The following is an 18911-nucleotide window of genomic DNA, read 5'->3' as shown; positions in this document are numbered from 1 at the left end:
AAGCCGCGGAAACGGCAGAACCCACCCCCCTCGCCCGCCCCTCCCGGGGTCGCCCCCACCACGCCGGCGCTCCCGCACGCCGGCCGCCCCCGCTCCGCCCGCCGCCCGGCAGCCCAGCGCCCCGCCAGTCACCAAGGTCAACACCCAGGACCCCGGTGTGCCCGGCCTGGAAATAAATAAGGCTTTCTCCCCTTATTTATTCTCCGTACTCCGGGAAATACCAAAAAGAAACGGGTCTAGAAGAGAGAGGTGGGATGCCGTGGGTAGGAGAAGAGAGAGGGCTGGAGACCCCCGTCACAAAATTAAAAGGGATTCCCTAGCTGAATCTTCCTGAGTATTTACTCTGTGCTTTGTCCTTACAGCAAAATGAAAACGAGTATGGAAAATTTTCCAAGAAACTTGTAATTCCTAAAAACGTTTAAGGAAAAAAAAATTTGTTTTCATCTAGAGAAGTAGATATAATTTAGAGAACTTTTTTCATGAAAAAAGTAGTATTTCAAAGACAAGGGTAGTGAAAGGCAATTCAGAGAGGGTGTTTGGTTCTGGTTTCAGAGTCTAGTGTGCTGCCACAGGCTCACTTTGCTGTGTACACAGCTCCCAATCGCCTAGTGAGACCGTGTAAATAATGAAATGCACACATTGCATAACGAACAGGAACTTTCCTGATCCAAAGAGGTCGCATTGTTACCTCTTGAACATGCTTCCCAATCCAGTGTTAACGACCTCAGCCCTGTGTTCCCAGGCCTTTGAAAAGCCCTCGTCAATAATCCCTAAGCAGGTTAACTCTACATTTTTAGAAAATATATGTGCATAATAAGCTCAGATTTGGACCTTAAGTATAATTTGGTGGGTTTTTTTTTTTTTTGTTTTTTTGTTTGTTTTTGTTTGTTTGTTTTGTTGTTGTTGTTGTTGTTGTTGTGCTCTGTGAACACACCAGGATGTCTGTTAGCAGTTTGAATAGCCTGTTCCCAAGTGATCCTGTCCTTATGAACGCTCAGTTCTTCAAAGACGGATGCAATGATCAGTTTGGGAAGTTTTAGGTTCTGTGCTCCTATTTTTCACTGCCTCCTCAGCATCTCCTCTTTCTTAAAAAGCCACTTCACTGGCTGTTACAGACTTCTCCAGAAAGTGGAGTGGGACTGAAAGGGGGGTGGGGACTCAGATCAGTCAATTCTACCACTTTCTGGAAGTTTTAGCAAAATAGGTGAAAACTATTGGCCAGCATTAGTTTTGATGGTAACCTGTGGATTTCAAGCAATTGTGTAATTTTTCTTTCCCCTTAACGCAAAGATCAGAAAGTTGGCCATACTGTCCAGAGGACTGGAGCCGTATGAAAAAGCAAATTCATTCTTCACTCACTGCTTTCTGAGTGTTATTTAGCACACACTCTTTCCCCTGCACCTTTGTAAGCCTGGGATTGGCAGAAGCAGAAGCCTGCCCTAAAGCCATGGCTATTAAAAATAACAAACACTGCTGCAAAGATGAACCACTTTCCACTGAAGTTCTTCTAAAGGGAGCATTTAATTCTTGAAAGCTTTTTAGCAATCTTCAGTTTAGGTTTCTTTTTTAAAGTATGTTCACACATTAGTCAAATAACACAACTAATGAAGTCAGTACAAAGGCTCTGAAGGAATTCAGTGGTAAAAATCACTTTGCCACTCCGAGCTTATCAACGATCTCCTTTCTCCTCTGCCCCCACATGTGCCTAGATGTGACATTGTAGCTACTGTGTGACCACCATTGCATTTAAAGTATCACATGAATCATAAAAATGTTTACCAAACCGAAGGACAGCAAAATCACCATGGCAAAAAAAAGAAAAAAAAACCTGAGTTTTCCATGAGTAAATGGTGTGCCATTTTTACAAAAGATAGGCTGAAAGACTGAATTATTGATATTGAATGTTGCAGTGAATAGACAATTTTGCACATAGCCCACAATGTATCACCACTCTAGCAGTTGACTACTAGACAAACATAAGTTGACCCATATTTGTTCTTTCTCAATTGTTCAACATCATTTGTGTAACGTAACTCCTGTATGCAAGCCCAGGGTTCCCTGGCCAGCTATGAGCCATTCCACTGTGCATCTACATATTCAATTAACAGCCTTAATTGCTTTGAGACTGTGTGCTTCAGATTTCTACTAATTAACAGCACCTTAAGACCTTCTCTTCTCAGGTCCCTGGACTATATTACTACCAAAGATGGAATTTCTATTTCTAGTTATTATAAGGTGTCTGTCACTATAAAACCTAAACACACAGATCAAAGATATAGGCCAATTCTTTGATTTACAAAATAGAACAAGCACATCTAAGTCCAATATCAGAGAATCTAAAAATATTCACACTGTGTATTATGAACATAAGTACTCCACATATCCTCTATATAATTTTTCATTGCCTTTCAACTTAATATCACATTAGATCCCTTAAATTAGTTTTATATCACTCGCTTTTAGTGTTTGCATAACTAAGGCCAAGCCACATCAGAACAGTTTATTAAAACTAAGACCTATATAACTAATTACCATTTGATACTAAGAGAATATAAATAGAAGTACCTAAAAGGGACAAACTAATCTAGATGTCAGAGGAACAGAGGTACTAAGATTGCTTCCCAGCACCCCATACCTATGCTGCCCTCTCCTCCCTACCTTTTCTGTTTTCCTACCTTACCAAGGCTTTCTGATTGTATGGGTGAGTTTGGGCCCTAGAGTAATCGCAAACAATCATTACCTTCTCCTCCTTGTGTATACCTTATGTTCTGGGGTCACCTTGAGGTAGAGCTGAGGTATGCATGTCAAATGGCTTCTGTACAGACTGTGATTCATGAACTTCAACAACAATGAATTGTTGCCTCCCTTCATGTGCACCGCTCTGCACTACGCACTGTGGGAGACCCAAGAAGGAATGAAACACTGTTTCTGCCCTCAAGGAATTCACAGTTCTCTGGGGGGAGGGGAGAGTGAATAATTAATCATAATACAGGCAGTATGAAATATGTCGAGTAGAAATGCAAGCACCACTACATCTAAGGCCATGTGATTCATACTGATGAGAATGATCTGGAAAGGTTTCTTCAAAAAGGTACCATTTGAGGCAAACTAAAGCAAATGAGGGCCGGGCACAGTGGCTCATGCCTGTAATCCTAACACTCTGGGAGGCCGAGGTGGGCGGATTATTTGAGCTCAGGAGTTCGAGACCAGCCTGAGCAAGAGTGAGACCCCGTATCTACTAAAAAAAGAAAGAAATTATATGGACAACTAAAAATATATATATAAAGTTAGCCAGGCATGGTGGCGCATGCCTGTAATCCCAGCTACTCAGGAGGCTGAGGCAGGAGGATAGGTTGAGCTCAGGAATTTGAGGTTGCTGTGAACTAGGCTGATGCCACGGCACTCTAGCCCGGGCAACAGAGTGAGACTCTGTCTCAAAAAATAAAAAAAAGATAAAAATAAAGCAAATGAGTAGGATTTGGCTGGGCAACACGTGAGCAAATAGCATTCCAGGTATGAACAATGGTGTCGGATGATGGCAGCGCTCATCGTGGATCCATTTCTCTCCATTACATACCTTCTGTGACCTGCCAGAATCAATCCAGATACAATAAAAGCATGTGCTTCAGTAGGCTTATGTCCAAAGTAAGACATTTCTCCTTTGGTTGTTTAGTTCCTTAGGTGTGATTTTTTGTTTGTCAGGAAGGACATAAAAATTTTCCTCATTATGTATATTTTGATTTCTGTAGGTTTCAAGTTTTGTTTCTAAGAAAAGAAGTTTTGATTCTGTTAAATTTGTTTCTTCAACAGACTAATCATATATTTCACCTGCTTAAAGTTAATGTTTATAAACCTTTCATTTGACCTCTTCTTGGTCTTTTGTCTTCAGAACCATCAGCTTTGGGTTTGGTGTAGCTATGGTATTAGTGTATTGTTCCTATGTTGGCTGCCCCTTAGCTGCTTGGCCATGTGACTTGCTTTGACCAATGAAATATGAGCAGAAGTGGCATGTGCTACTTTCTAGAGGAAGGTGTTAGGAGTTATCAAAGCTGACTGATACAGTTGCCCATCAGGTAAAAGTGAGCTCAAGGGTAATTTTTATTTGCTCAAATGCTTTTTTTTTTTTTTTTTTGCCTTTATCTTTTTCTTCAAAGTAAAAAAGTACCTCCCCGGCCTGCAAAGAAACTAAACATTCTAAAACAGTGCCCTTATCTTCACCTTGCAAATTTCTTGAAGCCCTGGCCCTAACTAGGGCCCTCATAACTTCATGAGACAGTGAGAAAGTCCTTATGTACAGAAAACCCCCATCTCCTCCATGGGGACACAGGCCACAGTTCTCTTCACTTCTCCGAGACCACATCACTATGCCTGGGGCCCTACACTCACTTCAGCACCAAAATGTCTTGTGCTGAAGGTGGGACGTTTGAGATCATTATATTGGTGACTCCTAAGTCTATTATGGTAGCAAGTAAAACCTTCTGCAGAGAGCCTTCTCCCAAGCAAACTCCCTACCCCAGTGGTTAAAGTGTTTCTTCCTAGTGCTTCCGTAATACCCTGTACAGCTCTCTGGCCGTGAAATTAAGGGTGTATTTTAAATATGTATGTCATGACATTCTGCTCCAGTAGACAGTGAGTTCCCCAAGTGCAAGGGGTTCATCTTATTCTTCTTTGCATCCCCGTGTAGCAGGTGGCAGGCACATAGCGATTATTAATAGTTTCCCTGTGCCACCCGCCGTACACTGACCTGATTAGCCTTTATAAATATATCAGAGCAATAAAAGTTATGGTTACTTAGGTGGAAGCCATCAGGGTGCAGAGGGGCACAAAAAGGGGAGTGATCAAGTTTATCTAGTGGCAGGTGTGTTAATAGGGGCTTCATAAAGGAAGTTACATGGGAGCGAGGTCTTAAAAGATAAATAAGTGCTCCTTTCCCCACAGAAGGGGGAAGGAAGGAAGGGAAGAAGGACATGACAGTCAAAAGGAAAAAAAAAAACAACAAAAACTTGAATGTAGAAGACAGTGTGGGTTTACCTTTTTGATCAAGTTTATTTGCTTTTTTCTATGGTGTCAATAACAGGGTAAAATGACATATTTAAATAGTACATCTGTTTTTTTTTTTAAGTCTCCAAATAATACTGCCATGAGATAAAATCCAAAGCAGATACAAAGCTTAAGTGAGTGCACATGGTTGACAGAACAGCAATATTGAAAATGCGTTGAGCCCTTGTCAACTTTCAGAGAAGAGGCGATGGCCTGGTTAGAAGGGCCCCTTGCCCACACCCATACGTTAGTTCCCACAGCAGCTATGACACCTCACTCTGCACTACAGCAATGCTGCGGGCTGTCAAAGATGCAGCTATGCCTGTTATGCAAGAAGGCAAACCAAATCACACGAAAATAATAACTTGAGCACTGTGGTCACCTCCAGAGATGGCTGCCACGATTCCTGCCCTCTGGTAGGCATGTGATGTTGTTCTTCCCATCAAGAGGGGAGATTATTTCCCCTCCCCTTGAATCAGGGCTGGTTTTGTGACTGACTTTGTCCAATAGACCCTGGTAGAGTGACCCTATGCCAGTTTTGAGCTGAGCCTTTAAGAGGGTTGGCCAATTCCTCTTTGTTCTCGGACACCAGTCATCGTGTGAGAAACTCTACTGCCCTGAGACCACCATGCTGTGAGAGAGCCCAGGCCAGCACGTGGAGAGAGAAGACACGTGGAAGGGCATGGCAGCACGGACACCTGACTACAGCCCTGTCAGACCTTCCAGCCCGGCTGAGCCACCAGCTGAGTGTAGCCAAGTGAGTGACCCCAGCTGACACTACATGGAGCAGAAAAAGATGCCCATCTGAGTGCTGCCTGAATTCCTGGCCCTCAAGGTCATGAGAAATAATAAATGAGTGTCTTAAGCTACTAAGCTTTGGAGTGGTTTCTTATGCAGCATAGATAAGTATGCACTGTCCACTTAACTGTGCACCAGATACCATGCCAAGCATTTCTCACAGATCGCTCTCTTTAAATTTCACAGTAGGCTCAACAATATCATGCTGTATTCAGATGATAAATGAAGGCTCAGACTCGTCCAGTACCACAGACATAGACAGTGGGCGATCTGAGATCTGTCTCAGTCTAGAACCTGTGCTTTGAGCCACCAAACCCTCCTGCCTTCAGAGTGGGTGAACTCAGCCAACACACCCCATCTCCTTCACCAGGACATGGGTGTTAGGAACACCGTTGGGAACCAAACGCCAATTTAAATGCACACGCCAGCCCTAGTGCACCCTTCCTCTGGGCAAAGCAGGGAATATGTGGGACCAGTCTTGGCAGCTGGAGTCAGAAGGGTCAAAAGGGAAGAATAAAAGATGCTAAAGTGAAAAAAGTACAACCGAAACTATTTTTAATTAGTAAACTTTTTTTGAGCAGTTTCTTGTGGCAGAAAAATTGAGGGGAAAGTACAGAGAGTTCCCATACACCCACTCACCTTACCCCAGTTTCCCCTACTAGTAACATTAGTATGGTACATTTGTTACAATTGATGTAACACATATTGATACATTATTATTAACTAAAGGCAATAGCTTACATTAGGGTTCACTGTGTTGTACCTTCTCTGTATAACTTTAGGCTCTGCTTAGGTACAGAAAAGGGAATCAACCAGTGGCTGGAATCCTGTAGTGAAGAGATTTGCTCCTAAACCAACCCTCCTCTGTAAGAGCATGCCTGTCCATCTCTGCCGGCTCCAGTCTGCCCCTCCCCTCTCTGTCCTTGTAGCCTCTGTTGCTCCAGCCCATTCTCTAGCCTTAATACCTTGCATCACACAGCTCCCTGTCCACTACTTAGCTCCAACCTCACACTTGTCCTCCTCAGCCCAATAATCCAGGATTTGGTGTCTTTCAATGGAATATATGCATTGGCTGATGATTTACTAATTACCTATTATGTGTATGACATGGTTTAGCTCATTAGTGCATCATCATATAACCAAAGATACTTTTTTATAGATGAAGACGCTGAAATTGAGAGAACTAAATACTGTCCATGATCACACAGCTAGCAAATGGAAGAGTTAAGATTTGAACCCAGGTCTTCTAACCAGCTCCAAAGCCAGAGCAAATTCCATAGCCGTTTCGCATCTCTCACCTCAGAGTCAGGTTTTAGTCATTACTGTACCAAAAAGCCCATTCAAAGCGTCATTAGTTATTCATCTATTCACATTTGCAACCAACTCTCAATGGGATATGAATTGTTAAGTGCCTACTTAGCAATCTAAAATGCTGCTCCTCAAAAACAGAAAGCATTCAAGATGTTTTATGTTAAATATTTCTATTCCATAAAGAGTTTGTGTAATGAGGAGGAACCAGGGACACTAATGAAATACACAAAGCAATAAACATTTCTAATGCTAATGGAGCACAGCATGTTTACATTACGATTGGAACCCCATTGATTAGGCTTCACTGAATATTACTTTTTGCATAATTATCAATGATGGAAGGGAAAGCCAAGCTTGGTGCTGAGTACATGCTGAGCACTAAACAAGACTGACTACACTAGTCTCAACTGGTCCTCAATTATTGAAGGGGCTGTGACATAGAACATGATAGCCTGATATTCCCCACCTTGACAGAGGAGATAGCAACAGAAAAATAAACTAAAACTACAACATCAGAGATTTAAATAAGACAATAATTATCTGATATTAAGAATTATTTAAAGTGGACCTGTCTAAATAAATCTAACTTCAAAAGTCTAGTGGAAACACTTATTAAGTGTATTATCATTAGCATAATATAATATGTTGAAAGGAGACATAGTATAATGGCTTAGTTGCTTAATAACTTTTTCCTGTTTTATATTGTAATAGATTTATGGGGTACAGGTTGAAGTCCTTTAGATGTATATGTTGTATAGTGGCGAAGTCTGGGTTTTTAGTGTACCAATCACCTGAATAATGTACATTGTATCCCATAGGTAATTTTTCATCCCCCCCATGAGTCTCCAGTGTACATCATACCACTCTGTATGATCATGCATACACATATCTTAGCTCCCATTTATAAGTGAGAACATGCAGCATTTATTTTTCTGTTCCTGAGTTGCTTCACTTAGGATAATGGCCTGTAGTTCCATCCAAGTTGCTGCAAAAAACATTATTTCATTCTTTCATATTGCCACACACACTCTGTGGTGTGTGCATGTGAGTGTATGCACGCACCATATTTTCTTTATCCACTTATCAATTGATGGGCACTTAGGTTGATTTCATATCTTTTCAAATGTGAATTGTACTGCAATGAACATACAAGTGCAGGTGTCTTTTTGATATAGTAATTTATTTTCCTTTGGGTAGTGATATCCAATAGTGGGATTGCAGGATCAAATGGTAGATCTACTTTCAGTTCTTCGGGAAATCTCCATATTGATCTCCATAGAGTTTGCACTAATTTACATTCTAACCAAACGTATATTAAGTGTCCCCTTTTCACGGCATCCATACCAACATCTACTGTTTTTTGACTCTTTAATAATGGCCATTCTAATTGCAGTAAGGTGGTATTTTGTTGTGGTTTTAATTTGCATATCTTTGATAAGTAGTGATGTTGAGTATTTTGTCATATGTTTGTTGGCCATTTGTACATCTTCTTTTGATAAATACCTGTTTATATCATCTGCTCACTTTTTAGTGGGGTTATTTTCTTCTTGCTGAGTTGAGTTTCTTGTATAATATTAATAGATTCTGCCTATTAGTCCTTTGTTGGACACAAAGTTTATTTATATTTTCTCCCATTTTGAAGGTTATCTATTTCCTTGTTTGATTATTTCTTTTGCTGTGCAGAAACTTTGTAGTTTAAGTCCCATTTGTCAATTTTTGTTTTGTCTCTTAATGAGTTTTGATCTTGATCAAGTTATTTAACCTCTCTTTGGCTCAATTTCCTCATCAATAAAATTAGGGTAATAATATTAATAGTACCAAACCAAAAGGCTATTGGGAGGAATAAATAAGTTAATGTAGATAAAGCACTTGAACTAAAACAGTCAGTTCTACTAGAATGTGTGTTTTGAAAATGCAAATTTGTTCCAATGAAATTGATATACTAGGGGACAGTTTGAGCATAATAAGACTTCCATGCTTGTCTATAACACCTTCATCTGTGGGAAACACAGAAAACTACACCGAGTTGAACTGAGTCTTGTAGGGAGGACACAAAAAGCACAATGCACACACCTCCAACTACCTCAGTTCCCCATGTGCTGTGAGCCACCCCCACCCTTATAAGGTGTTATAACCTTATGATTCACACAGTTGTGAGATTGCTCAAAGTATATAAAACAATACAAGAATCGTCTGTCACTTATGATTTCAAACATCCTGAGTCAACCAGTAATGTGAGCATATATCTTTGAGACCACAGCTAAAAATAAGACCTACCAGTAAATGAGCAGGTAACTCTATGTATTTGACATGTAGGTAGTCTGGTAGACACCACATGTATTCTAGACTAGTTATCCACAAGCCTCCTTAACCCATGATCACATAAGTAGAGGATGAATTGAAATTTCAGGTGTGAGGGGAGTAATGAGCAGGTACGTTGAAAAGCTGAGGTCATGGGAAGAAGGCAAAAAGATCTTTTGAGATGTGAGCTTTCTGCACATTCAAGGACACGATGAGAATACAAATACCCAAGTCCTAGGGTTCTTCCAGGCAATCCTTCCACACTGCAACTATACTGCACTACGTAAGTTCTACTGACATGAACCTGCTCATTCATCCATACACCCATTCTTCTAGGCAATCTTTATTGATTATGTGCTCTAGAACACTCTGTAAGGCTTGGGATACCATAATGAATAGGACTGCTCCTTGTCCTCAAGGAGCTTACAACCTTGAAAATAGTGTACCAACAGTCAGATGCCTCCAGGAGTGACAGTCAGACACAGACTTCAGAAACCATGGATGACCACTGGAAAGGGTCCCAGAGCTGGGAGCTTTTGAGTTTCACACAGAACCATCAACCATCAGGACAGCCTGATGTACAGAAGATCTGATAAAACTTATTAAGCAACAAAGCCTTTCAACCTATTACAGTATGCTAATGATAATAATACATTTAGTAAATCAAAAAAACAACTGTGTGTGCTTCACTCTGAAAAGAACCACACATACCCCTTGCTTCATCCACATTCTTATGCTAAGACATTAGCATTCTCTTCTATGTGAAAGGCAAAAACATGATTCTATAAAAACATCAACTCACAACTGTAAAAAATAAAAGTTAATACATATGAAGTTTCTTGAAAATTATAAATAATTATACAAATGTAAATTAGCCTCATAATCGTTATTGTGAAGTTGCCTCTCAAATCCCATGTCTAAAACTAAACCCATTGCTAACTCACCCCACCTATCCTCAGCACCTCACTATTCTTTTTTTTCCCTTTGTTTTTATTTCAGTTTTACAGGGGTACACACGTTTTGGTCACATAATTTGCTTTTGTGCAGTTTGAGTCAAAGTTGTAAGTGTGCCCTTCAGTCAGTGTGGGTTGTATCGATTAGGTGTGAATTTACCCATCCCCTCGTCGTCCCTCCCACCTACTTGATTTCCCTTGAGCTTTACTTCTATATGTGTACATAAGTATTGATTGATTAGTTCCAATTTAGTATTGGGTACATGGGGTGTTTTTTTTTTTTCCATTCTTGTGATACTTCACTAAAAAGAATGGTCTCCAGTTCCATCCAGGTTGTTCCAAAAAATACTAGATCACCATCCTCTGTTGTCTATCTTCTGTATGAATGGTAGAGGGAACATCATGCCTCTTTCCTGCTTCACAATCCCTACTGACTTCCTGCTGCATACAGTACATAAGATCCACTTCCTTTAGTATAGAATACAAGGGCCTTAAAAAGCTGTCCAAATCTTACCATTTAGCCTCATTAAACTCACTCTCTATGATTAACCCAAAACTCTAACCACACAAAACTTATCATTAATTACAAAATATCCAAGGTTCTTTTCATGTCACCATGCCTTTTTGCATTATGTTCCTCCTTTGACCCATTCCCTATTTCTGGGTGGGTTTGAGGAAGGAGGGGACAGCAGGGGCATAGGTGATGGAAGACTCAATATTGTCTTCCTCAGTATTGTAAATGTGTGTCCCTTCTAGGCTAGGAACCGATTGGAAACTCATCTCATCTATCTTTGTGTTTCCAGGATCTAGTAGATTCCCAGCCTATAGTAGCCACTCAATAAATGTATAAACTAATGATACTAAAGGACCCTTTCTAGCTACCTCTACAGAGTTGCAAAATAGATGAGTCAAAGATAATTAAAGGCTCACATCCCTAAAGAATCAGGCTATCCTAGGAGGGTCCCTTGGACGATGGCCAGCTTCCTGTTGAAAGAACATCCAAGAATCTCTATTGCCAATTTTAAATGTCTTTCATGACTTTTCCTGACAGAGGAAATCTTGAAGATCCTTAATTTTAAAGGCAGTGCTCAGAAAGGTCATGTGATTCCCCCAAGTTTCTGTCCATGTTTGGTGGAAAGCCAAGACCAGAACCAAGTTTCAGGTCTCCTTTTGATGACATTCTTTCCACTCTCTGTAGAGTTGTTCAGCATTTCACTTTAGCTAGAAGTTCCCAACCTAGAATTTTGGCAAAGTTCCTTTTTCTCTTCTAAGTGATGCTCTTTGTGTTTCCAACTTTCATTCTGACAATACGCTTTCTTGGATACTCTTAATTGGAGCACCATAAGAGTTCCTTATACTTGGTGGACTCACCCTAGACATTCACAACATAATGAAAAATCCAGACACTTGCAGTAAAGACTGTACTTGTTTCGCCATCTGTTTTTCTCACTGTCTCATGTTTTACTCATATGTCAATAAATGTGTTTTGCCCTGCAATAAAGAAGAATCTTTTAATCTAGACTAATTCTTAAAGTCATTGCAAGTGAATAAAATTAAATAATTTTAGTATGTGATTTCTGCCAGAAAAAAAAAAAAACTTTTTGTGACCCAGAAAAGAAATCTCTCATGATGAAATTGACTTAGGCAAAAAGGTTTTGGGGCAGTGGTCTTAAGACAACTTAACTGCTGTTCTAAATTCTCAACATGATTCTGCAGACTCAACACAGATTATGCAATAGCATCTTGGTGGAACTCATTCAGATTATCTGAGATCAGTGACTGTAGTCTGGGTGAAAAATTAAGACAATGGCCCCAAATCAGTTTGACCTTCAGAATTCCTTTAAATGAATTAGCAGTGATTCTAAGCCATGGGAGAGGGTGAGAGCCCAGAATTATGGTTTTAAAAAGCTCTTCCAAGCAATGTCAATATGTAAGAGGGCTAAGAATCACTGGGCTAGAGCATGCCTCAACTAATCCATGTCACATCTGTCTCCAGTTTCTCCAGAGATGCCACAAAATTCTAAAGGGTATTCAAATAAACTCAATGTTAAGCCTATAAACAGACATGGAAAAGCCACACGTCACACCAAGGTGGGGGAAGGAGTTAGGGGAAGAGCAGGGACAAGCACATTTTGAGCACGAGGTAGGAGCCAAGTACTGCTGGGCTTAGTTACTCACTAACCCTCCCAACAACTCTGTGATGTCAGTATTATCATCTCCATTTTAGAGATGAGGAAACTGAGGCTCAGAGAGTTTATGTAACTTACCCATCATGACAGAAATGATAAGTTGTGAAATTAGAATATGTACAAGATCTGCTAGCTTCCAAAACAGGTGATTTCCATGGCTCTAATAACAGAATGTTGTGATTCCAGAAACATGATGGACAATCAATAAATAGCTGTTGATTAGTTGTTGGCAAGCTAAAATCTGTTTTTCAAAAATGAATTTGACATTCAAAAAATATCGGATATCTATAGAGTACCAGGATGCTAGCTCGTTAGACCTCATCATGTCTTACCCCGACTACTGCAATCGTTATTGACCAGCCCCCCTATCTCGAAAGTCTCTCCATTCTAAAAGTCCCGTAATCTCAAACTTCCATGCCCTCCGCAGAGGCTCTATCTGAATTGAATTGAACATACACCTTCTGTAACGCAACACAAGATGCTTGCTGGTCCCCAGATATACCGCGTATTCCCAGTTGTGTGTGTTGCACATGGTGTTCCTGCAGCCCAAACACAGAACACCTTTTGCTCCTCTTCCTGCTCCTCCCCTTCTCAGACCACCTTCATCCCTCATTGTCTGCAACCCCCACGCTTTGCAAGGCCCTTGCTATTAATGAAGCATTTGCATCATAATAATTGCTTACCTGTCTTTCTCTACCACTTGAGTATAAGCTCCCAAAAGACAGTGACTACATTTTATTCATCCCTAAATCCCCCTGACCTAGTAAGAGTAGGCTTATAGTCAGTACTCAATAAATGCTTATTGACTAATTCACAGAACCAGATCTTAATCTTTTTAAAAAACAACCTATAACAAATATTTTGAAAACTCGATAAGTTTGACTCTCTAAAATGAAAATTCTCAGTCTCCTGAAATTATTTAGAAAGTTTTCAAGCAAAAAATAGCTAAATTATTGTTTCAGATACTCTATATTTTGAAGTCCAAAGTCGTATTCTGTCATAGCATTTCTGAGCTACAATAGATCTGAATTCATTCTTTTTTATGGAAACCATCATTATAAAAGCTTAATTTACATTTGAAACTGTCTGTATTTTATATATACATTTTTTTAGAGGCAGGATCTCACGGTGTTGCCCCAGCTAGGGTGCACTGGCATCATCAGAGCTCACTGCAACCACACACTCCTGGGCTCAGGTGATCCTCCTGCCTCAGCCTCCCACATAGCTGGGGCTATAGGAATGTGCCACCATGCCCAGCTAATTTGTCTATTTTTCTTTTAGAGATAGAGTCTTGCTATGTTGCTCAAGCTGATCTTAAACCCCTGGGCTCAAGTGATCCATCCACCTCGGCCTCCCAAAGTGCTGGGATTACAGGTATGAGCCACCACCCCTGGCCATGTATTTGATACTTTAAACCATTAATTTTTGTCTTCATTGGGAATTGCTCCAGCCTGAATAGCCTCCCCCTCTGGAACAGGAGCCTGATGAGGACCTTGTGCTTCTGACTCACTGCACATCCAAGCCCATCCGTATTTGGAGTTGATGGAAACCTGGTGCCTTTGTGATGACTGTGAGAAAAAAGGCCCCTGCTATGTTCCAGAACATCCTATGAAGAGGAAACTTTTGTTTCTTGGTTACACCAAAATAAAGATCTGTCTTTCTTTGCATCCACTGAAAAGAAACTTTTGTCTTTTTGGCTACCGAGAATATCCAAGCCTGTCTCCTTTTCCAATCGACTGAAATGCAATTCCACCCACCTCACCGTTTTTTTTCCTTTCATATCTGCTTTAGTACTAAAAGATGATTTTTAAGGGACCAAACCAAAACAAATTTGTGCAAGAAATGTGAGTTTGCAGCCAGGTGTTGTGGCTCACAACTGTAATCCTAGCACTCTGGGAGGCCAAGGTGGGAGGATCGCTTGAGCTCAGGTGTTCAAGCCCAGCCTGTGCAAGAGCAAGACCTGTCTCTGCTAAAAAGGGAAAAATTACCTGGGCATGATGGCGGGAGCCTGTAGTCCCAGCTGCTCAGGAGGCTGAGGCAGGAGGCTCTCTTGACCCCAGGGATTTGAGGTTGCAGTGAGCTACAATGAGGCCAATGCAATCTACTTAGGGTGACAGAGCGAGACTCCGTCTCAAAAAAAAAAAAATGTGAGTTTTGATAGCATAAGTTGAAAAAGGAATTCCTTGTGTATATAAATAGATATATCCAATGGATAAGTGGATAAGCACCAACAGGTAAGACTCTAAATTTCCCAAGGAGATATCTAGACACATTCCAGTTGGGAAATGATGTTGTATCAGTGCATTAGATGTAGATGTGTTTACCAAATCTTGGAATAATAAAATTGAGGAAACTCTTTTTGGAGATTAAAAGATATAATTTTAGAAATATAAAAAGAAGTTTTTTTATTACAATTAGTAGCTTAGAAAAATTACAGTATAGCTTGACAAATTCATAGTTTCAAGAAAGATTTTGATAAATTCATGGGTTCAGTGGCCAACAGACATATGCTACAAAATAATTACATAGGGATATTTATGCTTCTGGGATTTAACACATTGGAAAATTGTGTTTGCCCTTTACAAGAGTGTAAGAATCTTAAACACCACATTTAACTAATTCTCACATTGATACTTGTATATGCTTAGTGACATTTTTTAACATAACCTTTGTTGAAAGAATTGGGGCTCAGGAAACCATACCCCAAAAGGATGGCACTTTGGCATACTGAGTACTTGGAACCAAAGAAGACCAGAAGCCCTCAGAAGGAGCTTCAGAAACAGTCTCTGTCTGATCTTCTCCTTCCTGACTCTCCCCTTGTTTCCTCCCCAAAGTGAGTCATAGAAATCAGAATTCCTCTTCCCCAAGGCAGGTCCTAGAAATTAGACCCAAAGCAAGCCATAGAATCTAGAAAGGTCACTCTCTCCCATCTGGCCTGAAGACCCTCATTACAGAGGTGTCTGCTCCATACTCAGGAGGAAGGAATCCTACACAGACAGGCCTTGCTGGGTCCCCCCCTCAGCCTGTTCCCATTAGGTCATACCCTTTCTTCCAACCACATTTCTACACGGCTGTCCATGCTTCATCGAACCTAAGCATAAAAATAGACAGTTTTCCCTGGGTAAATGTTTGGGTCTTCTGGAGGCTCCCATGTCACATAAAACTTTGAGTAAATAAATGTGTTATACTTTTCTTTTGTTAACCTGTCTTATAGGAATGTTGGCCATGACCCTTATGATGGGTGAGGAATGGTATCACACCTTTTCTGCCCCTACAAAAGTCAAATGCAAATAAAACTCTAGAAGCTCAAGAATAAGATAATGATATAGAGGAAACATTCAATAAAGACTGAGAAAGTCAGGATCGTTTGGAGTCAACCTAGAAAGTCTCAACTTCACTGTGCAAATGCCATTATTTCACAAAAATAAGTGACAAATATCCAAAATGTATATCCATTATAAAGAGAAGCATTTTGCTTGTCTAAACCAGTGATTTTTAAATTGTGATCCCTGGACCAGCAGTATAGGCATCAGCTGAGAAATGGTTAGAAATGCAAATTTTTGGGTTCCACCCCAGACCCAGGGAATCAGAAGCTCTGGGGGTGGAGCCCCGCAATGTGGTCTAACAAGCCCTCCAGGCTAAAGTTTGAGGACCAGTAATAGAGATCTGTGCTGTCCAATAAGCTAGTCACCAAAAACCACATGTCATCGTGGGGTATTTAAAATGTGGTATTTGAATCCAAATTCAAGCATGCTGGTAGGTATAAGATACACACTGGATTTCATAAACTTAGTACCAAAAACGAAGATTAATGATTTCATTAATGTTCTATATTGATTACACATAGAAATAATAGTGAATTGAATATATTGGGTTAAACAAGGCATGTTATTAAAACAATTTAATCAGTTTCTTTTTATTTTTTAATCTGGCTACAGGAAAATTTAAAGTTACATACGAATTGCCTTATATTTCCATAGAACAACCCTGCTCTATTCCAAACTGATGAAAAATGTAAAAATCTCCTCCACAAAATTTCTATGGAAAATTATATAACTTCTGCTTGAACATTTTCAATGACAGGGAACCCACAAATCAGCATGTTCATGTCTGAACAGGTCTTTCATATGTTACAGTCCGCTTTGCTGTATCTTCCTCTTTCTTTCCCCCTTTATCCGGGTTCTTACTGCTGGAAGTACACAGAATTAGGATAGCCCTTTGCTTCACAACAATTCTCAATATTTTATATTCAGATAACTGTCAACAATGTGTTTTATCTTTGCAAGGTTGAAAATGTCCCTGGTCCCATCATTTATCCACCTAATGCATGATTTCAAGAGCTTCTGCTTTCCTGGTTACCCTCTGCTAAACATTCTTCTTTTCAATAATATCCTTCATGTAGGAAAAATTGTCCAAGACTCTAAAATAGGCCAAAGCGATTCCTGGTGTCCTTCCAGTGGAGAGCAGGGCATTGCGAGCAGACCCTCCGGGGATTATCTAACTTTATAGAGTGTGCACTTTTGATTGCCTTTGATGACTAGGCGATTTTACAACTCTGTGGAAATAGAGCTTAAGTTATAGAAATTGCAAAACAATGCAAATGTTTTCTGCCTGTAGCAATGCAAATGATTCCTGTGGATGACAGCACAAATGAATTTTGTCTGGCAGAGAACATAAATCTCAGTAAGTCAAAATCTCATTGTAAGTGAATTTTAATTAATGAGCTGAATATTCAATATGTGTTTATGTTTCCCCAAACACAGTGTCATACACTGGATGTGGTCTGAGTACGGTGGACCCTCTGGTGCTTGCCTGGTGACTCCACACGTCTAATAACCTCATTAGCACTACTGACTCTCTGAGTTTATCATGAAACAAAACACTTAATTCTTTTCTTCACAGGTGATACTCTACCAAGTTTCCCCATCTTGTACCTTTTATTTTGTAACACACATATTAGATATTCTTTACATTTATGTCTTTTAAATTTAATGTTGGGAATTTGAGCTCATTTTTCCAGCCGAAGGAAACCATTGTCATGGCATTTATGTCTTTACCAAAATGCAAACCAGATGCCAAAACCACTCAGAACTCAAGAAGGCCTTAGGTAAGCAGCATCTGTTTCCACGCCTGGGATGAGAGGCAGAGAAAGGAGTGAAAGGGTTTCTGTCTAGAAGGAGGGCCCAGCAGAGGCTGGTGCGGGTGTTGTGGAGCCTGAAACTTACACAGTTTGAGGGTGGGAGATCCTCTCTGGGAAGAATAATGCAAAATTGTCCACTTTTTGTAATGTTACATGTACTTCAGTAAAATTACTTGCCTCAAAATTAAGAATATAAAATTGCTAGAGCCCTTCCAAGAACCTTACAAGGAAGCTTATGAAAGTGAGGGACCCTGAGCCTACACTTCTTTGGCTTCCGCATTAATTCTGCTCCAAAAGTCTACTAACGTGCCCACCCCAAGCATGTCCTCAGTACCTGGAAGTACTGATTTCATGCCCATATCACAATTTTTATGTCATGCATTTCTGTGACTCCCTAACTCTTTACAAAAGATATGTGCAAGACTCCATGCACCTATTTTTTGGTGTGCACTTATTATCATTATTCAGACCTATGACTTCTCATACAATTCTTAGAGATTATTTGGGGAGATGACAATCTTGATGCCAGCAAAGAAGGTGAGGTTTTCAAAGCTATTGACCTTTATAAACATCTACTCTTCATGCACCTATTTTTTTGACTCATTTAAAAATTATTCTGAGCTTACTGTTTTCCCTTTTATTTATTTATTTATTTATTTTTTGAGACAGGGTCCCACTCTGCCCACCTGGGCTACAGTGCGGTAGCATCATCATAGCTCACTTCAGCTTCAAACTTCCCAGCTCAGGCAATCCTCCTGCCTCAGCCTCCCAAGTAGCTGGGACTACAGACATACATCACCACACTCAGCTAATTTTTGTATTTTTTATAGAGACAGGGTCTTGCTCTTGCTCAGGCTGGTCTTGAACTCCCAGCCTCAAGTAATCCTCCCTCCTTGGCTGCCCGAAGTGCTAGGATCGTGGGCATGAGCCGCTGTGACTGGACTTATTTTCCCTTTCAGATGCCTCATGGATACTGACAAAGATTCTTTGCTTGACCAAACTTTTCTTAGGCTTGTTAACCTTTTCCCAGGCTCATCTGTACATTTCCTTATAAAATCCAGTGTTAGCAAAAACCCTGCTAAGTCAGTATAGCCATAATCCTCCTTACCCCTGAGTTTTCCTCTTGGTAATTTCCCCTTCTCTGAACCCCGCTCTGCTCCTTGGCTGCAAAGTGTCTCT

This window comes from Lemur catta, chromosome 9 (assembly GCF_020740605.2).
Source record: "Lemur catta isolate mLemCat1 chromosome 9, mLemCat1.pri, whole genome shotgun sequence".
Classification (NCBI taxonomy): Eukaryota; Metazoa; Chordata; class Mammalia; order Primates; family Lemuridae; genus Lemur; species Lemur catta.
The sequence above is the reverse complement of the archived record's forward strand: the minus strand, read 5'-3'. Positions refer to the sequence as shown.